The sequence below is a fragment of the Xyrauchen texanus genome, chromosome 4 (assembly GCF_025860055.1).
Source record: "Xyrauchen texanus isolate HMW12.3.18 chromosome 4, RBS_HiC_50CHRs, whole genome shotgun sequence".
NCBI classification, from domain to species: Eukaryota; Metazoa; Chordata; class Actinopteri; order Cypriniformes; family Catostomidae; genus Xyrauchen; species Xyrauchen texanus.
The window spans coordinates 23,588,572-23,603,275 of NC_068279.1; the positions used below are offsets into that span (position 1 = coordinate 23,588,572).

The 14,704-nt window shown below is 39.2% G+C and overlaps 1 protein-coding gene across 3 annotated transcripts in view; it reads right to left on the bottom strand.

The window, feature by feature from the left end:
- Positions 1-14,387, bottom strand: part of LOC127637954 (disabled homolog 2-interacting protein-like) — a 148,155-nt gene extending 133,768 nt beyond the window's left edge. For all 3 annotated transcript variants that reach the window (XM_052119238.1, XM_052119246.1, XM_052119257.1), the window contains exon 1: positions 14,146-14,387. The gene's annotated coding sequence lies outside the window, so the exon portion shown is untranslated. The remainder of the gene's footprint in view (positions 1-14,145) is intronic.
- Between the last annotated feature and the right edge of the window lie 317 nt (positions 14,388-14,704).

The following is a 14,704-nucleotide window of genomic DNA, read 5'->3' on the forward strand; positions in this document are numbered from 1 at the left end:
TTCTATAACATGTCTATAAACATGTCTGAGAAAGCCTAAAAAGGTTTTAACGTCTTTTCAGATGTGATTCAATAGTATTTTGCAAACTGTGCCTGCTATATGTATGGTTTAAGGGACAATTTATAACTTTGTTGCATAGTTATAACATATTACGTAACACTATTACGTTTCCACAATATCCAAAAGAGGAAAAAAAAGGGCAGGAAAAAAAGGAGAAAGGGCAGATCTCAATGTTGTTGTTTATCATTGACAGTATGTGCAATAAATATTTATATATAGTCTCACTCCAGTGGTACATCACAATAAATTAAAAGTCTTGAAATCTTGCAAATTATTTAAAGTAAAAAGTAAAAGTTCTGCCACACATAAATATTTCACCTTGATGTATCATTTGGGGGAGGAAATTAGGAAGACCTCAGAATGGCTAGGTAGAAACTTATGATGACTTTACCCCCATTCAAATGGTAGGCCTAACATCAATATAAGGCCATTTTACAAACTTGTTTACCCGTTGTCTTTGTGTCACCATACAGTAGTTACATACTCTATCCTCAGCCTATTGTCACCATCACAGCTTATAAAATACAGCATACCTCTGTGTGTATGAATGCCTGTTTGAGTGTGTGTGCCTGTGGTTCAGAGTGTTCCAGTGGAAATTATGCACATTCTTTACTTTTCCTGTTGTGACCTCACACATTGATTTTGTATATGTATGTGTAAATGCCTTAACATTTAAAGAAAGCTTTCAGTGATCCAAAAAAGTGGTTGGACCCTTAAGCCACACTTTTTCCACAAAATTTATGAATGTCACTGCATTAGATAAAAATGATCAAAGCAAGTGCCTTCTGCAAACAAATGATGCCGGACCTTCTCTCAGAATTAACTCTTCTGAGCCTTTCCCCCATTACTTTAAGTCTCAAGGTGTTTTATTTGAGTTTGTCTTATGTTCACACAGCTGTCCTGGCTGAAAAACCACACGCGAAGTTCATCACATTGACTGCGGACATGTTCCACAAACATTTGACAACCAGAAAGTGTGCAAAACATTTTTTAGAGTGGCTTTTGTGGCCAAAATACATGAAACATGGCTTGTCCTTGAAGCTTTTAGAAATACCAGGGTTTCCAGGTAAACAGAATATGTTTGGGAAGGAGAGAGTGAGTGATATTCTATTAACCAGAACATGATTTTGAGAACAAACATTGCTTGAGGAACAACAGACCAAATTTCCTCATCCAAACACGGTCTGCACTCTGATAGGTCATGAATGAGTCAGACACATTTGTTGAAGTGTGTATTTGTAGAGGACTATGAAACTAAGCATGACTGTCTCTTCCTCTTTTGTTTTTTTTCAAGGTCAATCACACATTATGATGCCCAGGTCAAAGTGTCACTAACAGCATGACGAATCACAACAGTTATCAGATCTTTTATCTCTGCCTCCCTCACACACTCAGATGCTGCCTGCTGTCATGGCAATAACTAACAATCAGCACTTGAGCTGTTGGGGTAACATTGTAGAAAGTCACTTGTTTATTTGGGTCAAAATTAGTAAAAAAACAAAACAAAAACAGAATGCACACTTTTTTTTTTGAGGGGGCAGCAGATTTAGTCTTGGCTCACTTAGTGCCCTAGGCAATTAAAGAAAGAAACACTTAGCAGTTATGTATAAAAATACAAAATATTTTAAATCTGGTGATACAGCTTTTTGAATGTTGGTCGTATCTGTTTATTAATGGAATATTCCAGGTTCATTACAAGTTGAGCTCAATCGACAGCATTTGTGGCATAAAATTGATTACCACAAAAAGTCATTTTGATTCATCCCTCCTTTTCTGTAAATAGCAAATCTGGGTTACATTCAGGCACTTATATTGGATGTGAATGGAGGTCCATTTTTATTATCTAACCTTAAAATAAAGTTTTTCAAATGTATAGCCACAAGACATAAACAATATGTGTGTAAACATGATTTTAGTGTGATAAATCACCTTTTCTGTTTAAAGTTAGAGCCAATGTTACAACTTCATTGTAAAGATAATATAATGTCAACAAACCCTACAACCCTCAAATAACTGTAAAAATTAGGGCTGTATGTATATATCAGTGACGATTTCTCAGGGCCAGCAAAGCTTTCTCTACTGGCGTAACATGTCTAATAAATAAATATTTGTATTTATTTATTTACTTTCGTTCTCATTGACCTTTTTGCCTATGTATTTTCAATTGCTTTCAACTCCTAATTAATCTACAAATGAATAGCAAAAAAACATAACAAATGTAGAATTTTTTCCTTGATGCTTACAAGCAATGTGTGACAACTGTTTCACAAATCACACACCCACAGACATGCTCCCAAAGCAGCGTGTGAGTCTGAGCTCCACCACGTCAGGCCTTCAGAATTTCCACAGGATCCCTCAACACTGCAGTGAATAGGCATCTTAAGTCAGATTGTTAGATTCATTAGCCAATCACATTGATTTATTTGTTCTTGAGGATGTGGTCTATAGGATATGTCCAGTTCAGGCCTTCTAGCTGGCCTTGAACGAGGCAATTACGCTTTAAGTGATGTACAGAATTTGAAAGCGAAGCGCACGAGATCTTACTGATGAGTCGGCTGTCATTACTGCTGGTTTTGCAGTAGAGAAAGAGATTCTTATGGATTTAAAAACCTAAGATGTTTGTATTGTTATAGCAACATCAGGAGTGTAAATTAGGCTGCTTGAGCATTCAGTGTCAGATCAAGTTTTGAAAAGTAACTGTGTACCCAGACGAATCTAAATTTATTGCAAGCAAAATTTAAATCGCAAATATTGTTAGAGAGCTTTTTCTTGGTATTAGACCTCCTTGGTTCTGGCTTTCGTTCATGAATGTGTTTTTAAAATTGTCAATTGGTATTATTAGTTGACTTAAATCGTGTGTGTGTATATAGAACTGGATCGCTGACGCAACGGTAAACTACCAGCAGGAGGTGAAGCCATCGGAAGTGTTCGAGCGGCCATCTTGGTATGCATCAGTGACTGACAGGTGAAAAAAATCCCTATTTTACAGTCGCATTTCGCCCTAGTGATAATCATGTTTAATGTTACATTTGCTCGTTATGGATAATATTCATTATGAAGGAGAAGTTATATGCGATGTCTGAGCATTCACATGCCCCGGTGTTTAGCGTTGTGCTTCAGTACAGCACAACGATCACCAAAGGAAGTGGCAAAACTGTCCACAATTTGTAATGTAAGTAGGAAAATCTGTAATATCTACTTGCTTAAGGGTGACAACACGTCCTTTCCCCCGGAGGAACTTTAGGAAAGTCAGACAGGAATTTCTAAATCACCTTAAATGCCCGGGATTTGCCTGTTTAGTGATACCTAGTGATGAGCTGTCTGTAGTCATACATTGATACATATCATAAATACGTGTTTGTTTGGCATTTAAACCTAGCATATCAGTTTAAATTGAACCAACTTTCATTTTGCATGTCTCTCTCAATCTCAGCGCCCGCTGTGTGTGTGATAGAGGGAGAGAGAGAGAGTGCACTCTTATTCAAGTAACTGCGAGAAAAAGGCACATTTTGATGAAAACATAAAACAAGTAACTCTGAACAAACACTTCAATGTTCACAATAAATAAGTCTGAAAATGTCTGTTTGTATCTTACCTCAGTTTTAGTGAACTTGTTTACATTCAGCTGTTCTATATACACCACTGAAGTTTGTTAGAGGTAGACTGTTTGATATAGTTACACATAACTCGCTCGGGCTTTCAAGAAACAGAAAAAATTCCATACTTTAAATAAATAAATAATTACATGTGTAGGACATTTGTGTTGTAGGGATGTACAGGAAGATTCTAGATATAAAATATGTGATTAAATGATGAATGTTTACTCAAGAATTTCCATTAAGTCAACAGGCATTCTGGAATATTTGGGCATAGCAATATGGCGGCACAGTGGCTTCACAGTTATGACATCATCAGCAATCCAGTTCTATATTATAAATCAGTGTCTGCAACTAATGATTATTTAGATAATTGATTACAATTGAAACTACTATACAGCTCAAATAATACAGTACAGGAGTTTTAATGTAAGTTCTTATATACAATTATAAGCTTGACATTTCTGCCTTCAAAAAAGTGCCTCACAGTAACCTCCATTTATGCTTTTTTAAAGGAAAGGAGGGATGAATCAAAATAAATTTTTGTGTTAACTAACGTTGCTGACAAATGCTGTCAATTGTGATTCACTTGTTTCGAACCCAGAATATACCTTTAATGTCACGGGACCTATATGCAAAGCAATTCTGCATGCAATAGTAAAGAATTGCCTATATCAATATCTAGAGAGCAGAGTGGACGATATAATGCTGATATACAGAATATATGTATATATTGTGACATGCTGACCTCTTCCTCTGATGTCAGCAAGGCCCTGTCCGTTGGATCAGCTGGCCTTCCTAAGCTGCTGATGGGAGTGGGCAGGAGATAGGCCTGGGAAGCCAGGCTGCCCCTCACACCCCGAACCAATTAGGGGGAGAACGTCTCGGCAGCCGGACCCTCCCCATTATACCCCATTCACCGCGAAGATGCCAGATTCCCTTTTGTTTTAGACACTTTCACTATGGACCCTTTATATTCATTCTATTCTGTTTACTATTATTTTACTTTTTTAAGTTATTTTTAACAATAAAAATAATCATGCAACTTCAAAGACAGATAAAAAAAAAAATGAAAAAAAGTTGCATTCAAATTACACATGGCTCAAAAATCTGAGGGGGCACATGCATGATGTTTCTGCCTGAGTGTGCAGAATTTAGATAATAATTTATTTGTAACACGTCATGTGACTTACATCATCCTTTTCCAGCTTTATTTTTGACTTTTTTTTGTCATTTTCATTAATAAGAAAGTACAGTACGTAGGAAGTTGGGCAAATAACACGAGCAAGACTCATAGGAGAGCCTCCTACTCATATGAGAGCCACAGCTCAATGTGTCAGACCATGTGCACCAAACCCAGGCCACGGCTCAATGATTTCTGTGTATGTGCGCATGTGTGAATCATCTCTGTAATGACCACTCTTTCATAACAGCTCTGTGTAAGCTGTACTTCATTAATAGATTCCATTTGACCAGTCATGAAAGGATGAGTTGACCAACTGAATGAGTGTAACAAGGATAGAACAATTAGCTGCCTGATTTACACATGCACACACAGCTTGCCTTTTCCAGCCAAGTCTAAAACAAGCAGAATCAAGATCTGATTATGAACAATGACAAATTCCAGTGCTATTCCATTGTTAACGTCATCAGCCAACATTAGCGAGGCAAGTCTTAACACACTTCAGAAAGTGAACACATTTCACCCTCATGTTCTACTTGGGGTCTAAATAAGCTATGTTACTGGCTCAAAAAACATGCTTAACATTAACAAGTTGATACTTCCTGACCTTTGTTTATCATATGATTAAAAGGAGTGGTTCTAGTGCCAGTGGATATCCAGGTCTAAGCCCAGAGATATCCATGTATGCATCATAATATACAGGATAACCTTTAAAATATGTGTTTAAAAGTTACATTGGTAAAGAGTCAATTTTTAAATGAAGGAAATCTTTCTATATCGATTGTTAAAAAATCACAAAAATAAAATGTAACCCTGAGCATAAAATGAGAATACTTTTCAGATCAACTGCTTTATATCACCACTCCTCCTTAATACTACTCAATGCTATTATAATTTATAATTAAACTCATTAAACACATAGGCTATATGTTTGAAACCTACAAATACAGAGCCATGGCACCAAGTTTGAATTCCTTGTCTAATTAGGAACCTGCCTACAGAACATCCACAAACTACTGCATATCATATTCATCAACAAAAATGTATGACCACAAAGTGAGAATACCAGTCCTTTCACAATGTTAGATTTACAAACAGTAAACTACAGCACATGTAAGGTGTACACAGCAGCAGCCACTGATGACAGGAAAGTCAGTCCATTCCTCTTTATATTATCTTGACAGTGAATCCCAACTTCTTTCCAAAAACTGAATTTTTAGAAGCTATTTCTGTGAGTATAAATAAATATATAAATCATTAAATGAACATTATCTATATAAAGAAAAGATTATATACCCATTTCTCAAGTGAATATTCAATAACATATAATACATTTTTATTACACACACACACACACACACACACACACACACACACACACACACACACACACACACACACACACACACACACACACACACACACACACACACACACACACACACACTTGTTGAAGCCAATTATAATTAAACACAGTGAAAAGTCTTGCACAAATAACATTATGCATCCAGATAAGATCAAGTCAAAGCCTGTTATGGGCTACACGAACCACACATGGATTTCACAGTATAATTGTGGTATGTGTGTGTTTTGGGAAGACTTTCGCTGTGCGAAGGCTATTCAGAAACTTCGCTAGCTTTCTTCCAAACACAGAGGCAAATGTGAGATAAGTTGTTTTAAATAAACATTTTATATTTATGAGATCTATAACTGTCGCTTAACAGTTACAGGGTTGTAGAGTGTTAAGTATTTAGCCTCATTTGTCAATGCAATCAATAAGTTATACTGCAGTAACACATACCTGAAGCAGCTGCATCATAACATGTTGATGCTGGCTTAGGCTGTTTTTCTTTAAGAATTTTGAAATGTCTATTTAATTATTGTAATAAATCTCCTCACCATGACAAATGCACACCTATGAACTGTCTGTCCAAAACAATCGAGGTAATTACATCCAAAAGTTCCAAACTTATTGGCTGCAACATATGTTACTTCTTATCTACAACTGGCCAGTTTATATGTTGGTCAATGCTTCTTGTGTGGACGGTTTTGGTCAGGAATGAATGGATGTAAAAGGAGACACTGTTTTATGCTAAGAGAGCAGAATTGCAGTTCTAAAGTATTTATTTTTATTGCGTGTAATAAAAACATTCAGGGCTAAAGCCCAGTAAGTGACTCCCCTAGTGACACCCCTGATTATTAACACAATTTTGTGTTAATAAAATTGTGTTAATAATTAACAATTATTTTAAACTCAGCAAAAAAGAAACATACCTTCTTCAGGACACTGTATTTTAAAGATAACTTTACAGATCTTTATTGTAAAGGGTTTAAACAATGTTTTCCACGCTTGTTCAATGAACAATAAATAATTAATGAACATGCACCTGTGGAACGGTCATAAAGACACTAACAGCTTACAGACGGTAGGCAATTAAGGTCACAGTTATAAAAACTTAGGACACTAAAGAGACCTGTCTACTGACTCTGAAAAACACCAAAAGAAAGATGCCCAGGGTCCCTGCTCATCTGCATGAGAATGCCTTAGGCATGCTGCATGGAGGCATGATGTGGCCAGGGCAATAAATTGCAATATCTGTACTGTGAGACACCTAAGACAGCTCTACAGGGAGACAGGAAGGACAGCTGATCTTCCTTGCAGTGGCAGACCACGTGTACATCCGAATATCACACCTGCGAGACCGGTACAGGATGGCAACAACAACTGCCTGAGTTACACAAGGAACGCACAATCTCTCCATCAGTGCTCAGACTGTCCGCGATAGGCGGGATCAATTTGAAGGTGGAGGGTCCATCATGGTCTGGGGAGGTGTATCACAGCATCATCTAACAGAGCTTATTGTCATTGCAGGCAATCTCAACATTGTGGGAAGATATCCTCCTCCCTCATGTGGTACCCTTCCTGCAGGCTCATCCTGACATGACCCTCCAGCATGACAATGCCACCAGCCATACTGCTCATTCTGTGTATGATTTCCTGCAAGACAGGAGTGTCAGTGTTCTGCCATGGCTAGAGAAGAGCCTGGATCTCAATCCCATTGAGCAAATCTGAGACCTGTTGGATCGGAGGGTGAGGGCTAGGGCCATTCCCCCCAGAAATGTCTGGGAACTTGCAAGTGCCTTGGTGGAAGAGAGGGGTAACATCTCGCAGCAAGAACTGGCAAATCTGTTGCAGTCCATGAGGAGGAGATGCACTGCAGTATTTAATGCAGCTGGTGGACACACCAGATACTAAAAGTTACTTTTGAGTTTGACCCCCTTTGTTCAGGCACACATTATTCAATTTCTGTTAGTCACATGTCTGTGAAACTTGTTCAGTTTATGTCTTAGTTATTGAATCTTTTTATGTTCATACACATATTTACACAATGTTAAGTTTGCTGAAAATTATAGCAGTTGAAAGTGAGAGGACATTGCTGAGTTTTATATTTATGTGTATATATATATATATATATACACATATGCGTTTACAATATGTTTTGGCTGGTGGTAACAAGAGGGATAAAGCATTAATAATATCTGTCAAATGGGTTTTGATTGGGGTCAGAAGAAACTAGAAGGATCTGAAGCAGGGGAAAATTATCCTAATTCCAAAATTACTACTAATATTTTTACACATCAGCAAGGACAATCTCAACAGAAATGTAGATTAACCTGTAAATTACTAATACAGCAACAGTGACACAAATAGGATGCTTAACCAATCCAAGGCTTCACTGCCACATTATACAACTTTCAAGACTGGGGCAGATCAAAGCATCCGGTGCTGGGTTAAGCTCTGACTGACAGAAGCAGTGAAGAAACAGACGTGTGAAGAGAGGGATGAGAGAGGTTCGCTGGATGGAGGACAGAGAGTGTGTGTGTGACCGATGAGATTTAACATGTGAGTCCCCCACTAAATAAACCCAGCCTGTGCACACTGTCATAACCCATACATGAGGAAAAACTCACAAAAGTGTTTGAGATGGATGTTTTGCAAGTGATATGAAAATTTAGTCTATTTCTGAGGAACTAGTGATTAATTTTCATTCATATCATCCCCATTCAGGATGCAATTGACCGTAAATATTGTCACAGCTGCGATAGTGCCTTGGAGACTCTTGTTCTTGCGCTCTGGCTTTATGTCTGTCTCCTTTGTTTTATTCAGGTAAAACAGGGTTAGATTAACGAAGAATCAATACCGATATCAAGAGAGCAGGCTGGCTGATATAATAACTAGGGCTGTCAATCGATTCAAGTTTTTAATTGCATTAATTACATTATATTTTATTTATTAATAGATTAATTATTCGCATTAATAGCAAACAATCACATATATAAATATTTGCTTAGAAAGAACCTCAAATGACAATAATTCATGACATAATGATTAAATAATTATAAATATAATATTATGAAAATAATTCAGATAATTAAAATTCATTACATTACTGTGGCGGATGACAAAAAAACAATACAGAAAGTGGCTTAAGAAGGCAATACATTACACAACTATATATATATATATATATATTGTATTGCCTTTTTTAAATAAACCTATCATTGTCCTACAGTGCACAGCAATCCATTTTGCAAATGAATTCATCAGTCTGTCATTGACAGATTTACATTATAAGGGCTTGACTAAGGACACGTCACTGTACACCTGAGACCAACACGATCTGGCACATTCTGCCGGGACTGCATAGCATCAATACACTCCTGTGATCCACACACCAAAATCATATCTTTAACATGCCGAAAGTGCACTTGACTACACCGTGCACATGATGTATGACAGGTTATAATGGTTTTCTCCATTATTTAATCTTTACTTGAATTAGTACTGACATGACTAAAATAAACTGTACACAAACATCTCTTTTGACTAAAATTCAGTTTACAGCCTGCTTTCCTTGGGCGGTAATAGAGCAATGTAAATTGCGGCAAGCAGATGACACATTTTTGTGAATAAAGTGAGCCTAAAATAAAAATTTGCCTAATTTACTTAGAAAGGAGGCATTTGCGTGAATGACAACTACTTATTTTAAATACTCAAGGCACAGTACTATTTCAGAAAAAGTAGATTTTAAGTAGATTTTTAAACTGACAAGTGACCTATTCTGTTCTTCGGTCAATCAGGCTCAGTTATCGCACAATCCTAATTATCTTAAAATGGCCAAATATCAGTGTGACAGGGCGGAGGGCAGCCCCTTATCAGGCTAATCAAGCCTCCGAGAGGGATAAAGGCTGACTGCGGACAGTGGTGCGACAGAGAGAGAGTGTTTACGGGAAGCTGCCCCGTGTGTTTGTGTCTTTTTATTTAATTAAAAAATGTTTATATTGTCAAGCCGGTTCTCGCCTCCTCCTTTCCATTTATCCCTTTACACTGGTGCCAAAATCTGGGAGGGAGGATGGATGCACCGTAGTAGAGTCCTCGCCACTACCATCCACCCCAACGGAGCAGCTGTGGCCATCCGCTGGAAGACAGAGGAGCCCGGCCACCTGGAAGCTTAGGAACGGCCGCCGACCGCCAGGGGAGGAGGGGCTCCCAATCAACCGCCTGGAGCGGTTACCGCTGCCAGGGATGGGGGAGACTCCTGTCCGCCAGGGGCCGGAGGACTGCCTCTGATCCGTCTGTTAGAGGGTGGAAGAGTGGCCGAGGACCAAGCTACGGCATATTGGAGAAACGGCGAGTAAGTGCTTTTTTTTTTTCTTTCTCTCTCTCCTCACTGTTACAGGGAGTACCCCCTATATTTCATTATTGTTTCCCTTCCCCTGCCCCCTCCCAGATTCAGGAAGGTGGGGATGACCTGCAGCAGATGGGGCATAAGGCACGCCCTCCCCCAGGGACTGGGGGGTACGTCATACGGCTCCCTGGCCTTTGAGATAAAAGGGAGGAATGTGACAGAGCAGAGGGCGGGCCAGGTTGTGATTCTACACACCCGGCCCCTTATCAAGCCTCCGAGAGGGATAAAGGCCGACTGTGGACGGTGGTGCGACAGAGAGAAAGCGTTTACAGGCAGCAGCCCTCTGTGTGTTTGTGTGTGTGTGGGTGTCTTTTTATTTAATTAAATGTTGTTTATATTGTCAAGCCGGTTCTCGCCTCCTCCTTTCCATTAATCCCTTTACAATCAGCTAATCATCTAGCCTGGCCAATATATCAGTCTATCAAGAATGCAGTCTGTTTTATTTACCCACACAGTTGCTACCAACTCCCTGACCACCATGAAATTAATTCTAACATTCACATAAAGTACAATTCCAAGGAATGGGCAATGCGGGGCCCCTGGTGCAGTGACCCCTGGTAATCCCGGTACTCTCCAGGCCCACTTCCTTCCCTCCAGCTGCAGACTCACTCCCTGTCCTGCCTCTGGCTATTAATAGAGCAACAATGATCCATGAATAAAGTCCTGCATGGAGCGTCCTGCAACAGAGGACATGGATTATGATAAACAATTCAGAAGTGTGGATTAAAGACGGATAGAATGGATGTTGTGTTCACTAAATTCTTCTCACACATAGATTTGGATACAGGCCAGGCTCTTGTGTTCACATGACAAATACTGGCTCAAGATTGAGGTACATGAAGCATTTGTGCATATGCGTTGAATAAACGCATATAGAAATAGACTGACATGTCTGAATTTGGATAATAAAAATGAATTTTTGTTTGATTCAGAGTGGTAGTTGTTCCAAATTGGAGCTCAGGAGGCGCATGTTCATCTAATTCTGTTAATCACAACGCAAGGGTTTATAACCTGCCTAAATACCTTTACATTTGTCTCATATTATAGGATTAAATTAAACCTGAAAATGTGACCTCGTGAAATTATATTTGTTTGCTTTGACACAAATTTTTTTAAATTGTGAACTGTTAGGGACCTGGGGCCTCACGTATAAAACTTTGCTTAGATTTCCCCCATCCTGTCCTCCCCAAAATAACCATATATGGAGTGTACAACACCTGTTTTTACTATGCATATCCTCACCTGCAAACAATTACCATTTGCATTTCACCGTCCAGACACGTGATTTCTGCGTTTAACGGTACAAGAAACTGTATTATAAGAGATAAGACTGTAAATGTTACATGTGCCCAAAGGTTAAATGCTGCACCATAAAGAAACATTATTTATTAATATATTAACTTGTTTTCAAAGAATATATCTTGAATCTCCCTTGGAAATTTTATACATAAATCTAACCTAACCTATTTTGCTTCCCAGAAAACCTTTTAAATAATTTTAAGGGACTTTTTATTAAGTAAAATATTTAGTACTGGAAACAAAACGAAAATTATAAAAATTAATAACTTTGCGCAGCACTTTCTGACATCACCAGATTACTAAGATTTTATATTTGACTGGCAATTTATATAAAAAAAACAGCTGAACAGCAAATGTACTTTTCGTAATGTTTTTATTAGAGCGAGGGTTTCATTGCGATGAGGGTCTGGATGAAGTGGAGCAGGCAGCACATTTGATGTGCATTGCTATACCTGTTTACAGCTGTACAATACTGTTTCTGATGAGACATGTCTCATGGTCAGTGGTTCTTTCGACTACTGAATGTGTCTTATAGATACTGTCCATATTACCAAGCTGTGGCAGGGCGGAGGGCGGGTCCGGGTCGTGATCATACACACCCGGTCCCTTATCAGGCTACGGGGGGCCTCCGAGAAGGATTTACGGGGGGGGGGGGGTACTACACTGTTACAGGAAGCCGGATTGACCCCCCCTATTTAATTATTTCAGTTTCCCTCCCCTTGTCCCCTCCCTCGTCCAGGTAGACGGGGCTGACCTGCCGGCAGATGGGGCAAGAGGCACGCCCCTCCCCAGGGAAAGGGGGAGGATGTGGGGGCTCCCCTGCCAGAGAGAACGAGGGAGGAACGTGGCAGGGCGGGGTTGGGTCGTGATCATACACACCCGGTCCCTTATCAGGCTAATCAAGCGTCCGAGAGGGATAAAGGCAGACTGCGGAGGATTGTGTGGGAGAGAGAGATAGTTTACGGACATGTCCGTCATATGTGAGATTGTTGTCTTTTAAGTTTCTCATTAAAATATTATTTATATTGACAAGCCGGTTCTCGCCTCTTCCTTTCCATTGACTTCTTTACACAAGCCATGTCACGTCAGTCAGAGTCAAGTGTGCATCGCATTACAGATAATCTTTATTCAAAAATGTTAGTTTGTATGTTTCTTCTCTATATTGACACGAGAAAGTTCTCCAAACGAAGTGCATCCCAAACCAATATTTCCCTTTTACAGACTGTATTTGAATGCCTTTTCAATTAGTTACATAAAAATAATATAGCCTTCTATTGGCTTGATAATGAGTTTTGTTCTAAATGTGAATTAAATGAAAATCTGAGTTTATAATCAGTCTGTTCAGTTCATTATTTGTCCAGCTGGAGTTGATTGGAGATATTTATGTTTATGCCAAGTAAATTTTTTATAAATCATGGTATGTTCATGGGAAATTGCTTATGCACATTTCAATGCCCATTTTGTGCGTATGCAACGTTTACACATCACGCCTCTGGTGTTAATGGGAGAGGACCTATTATACTGACTAGAGAGGAGTTTAGCAATATGACCAGAAATTGTAAGATTAAACATTTGAGTTGAAGCACCTGGCCCAGGATCAGAAAAAACTAGAAGGAGAGTTCCCTATCTGTCACTCACTCGACGTTGTGTTGATGAGTTGTCACTAGGGGGGTCACCCTTGGGAGCCCAGACATATCTGCCCAGACATAGCAGGAGGAATTCAGTTCTGTGAATACGTTTGCTCGGCTCCGAAGAAGAAATCTGAATGTGTGTTTGCAAGCGACACTCCCTTATACCCGTATGTCCGGGAGAGCGGCATGCAAATACAACACGCCAATTCTCATTGGCCTTTTCTCAAAGATCAGAGATGTCTGGACTCCCAAGGGTGACCCTTTTAGTGACAAACTCATGGACACCACGTCTCGTTCCCTGATGGAGGTTACATAAGTAACCGAGACATTTCTTCTCCCATAAGATTTCCCCCAAAACCCTAAAAGTCTAAAAATCATGGAATTTTAAAGCAAGAGCAACTTTCAGAGATGTGAGTCTACAGTATGTTAGAAGTGTTTACACTGTTTTTTCAGATAATGTGTAAATTCTGTTAAGTTTTCACCTGTCCCCACATCCACAAACACACACACACACACACACACACACACACACACACACACACACACACACACACACACACACACACACAGATACACTGTCAGTGATACAAAAAAAAACAGCAGGAGACTGAACATCGATCACTTACCTCTCAATCACTCCAGTGTAAAAACTCCTCAGACCATTGCTGTATCAGCATATGGAGAGCCAACAGTTAGAAATACTGCTGTCCAGTTACGGCCCAGCTACATCCAAACTGTCTTTTTCTATTTTGCCTCCTTCTTCTGCATTCACACACTTTCTTTATCTCCCTTCGTAGCGGGACTAGCAGCTTTGTGTGTGCACTCATGTGTGAGAGAGCGGAAGAGAGTGAGAGAGTGTGTATGCTAGCACTAGACTCCAGCAGTGCCATTCACTGCAAACAGAGTTCAGACACTCCCCTTTACACAAGATTTAAGCCAAGCAAGCATACAGAGAGAGAAAGAGAGAGAGAGAGAGAGAGAGAGAGAGAGAGAGAGAGATGTGTGTTATGTGTGAACAAGAGAGTGAGAGCAAAGGAGAGGTTTGTCTTTTCATCAATACGAACAATAGCTGAAGTCCTACTATTTAACTCTTTTCAACTTCCAAGAATAAAAGTCATGGAGAGTTTTCCAGATGAAGAAAAAAAAAACTTTTCCATTTCACATTTGATTAGGTATGCAGTCATT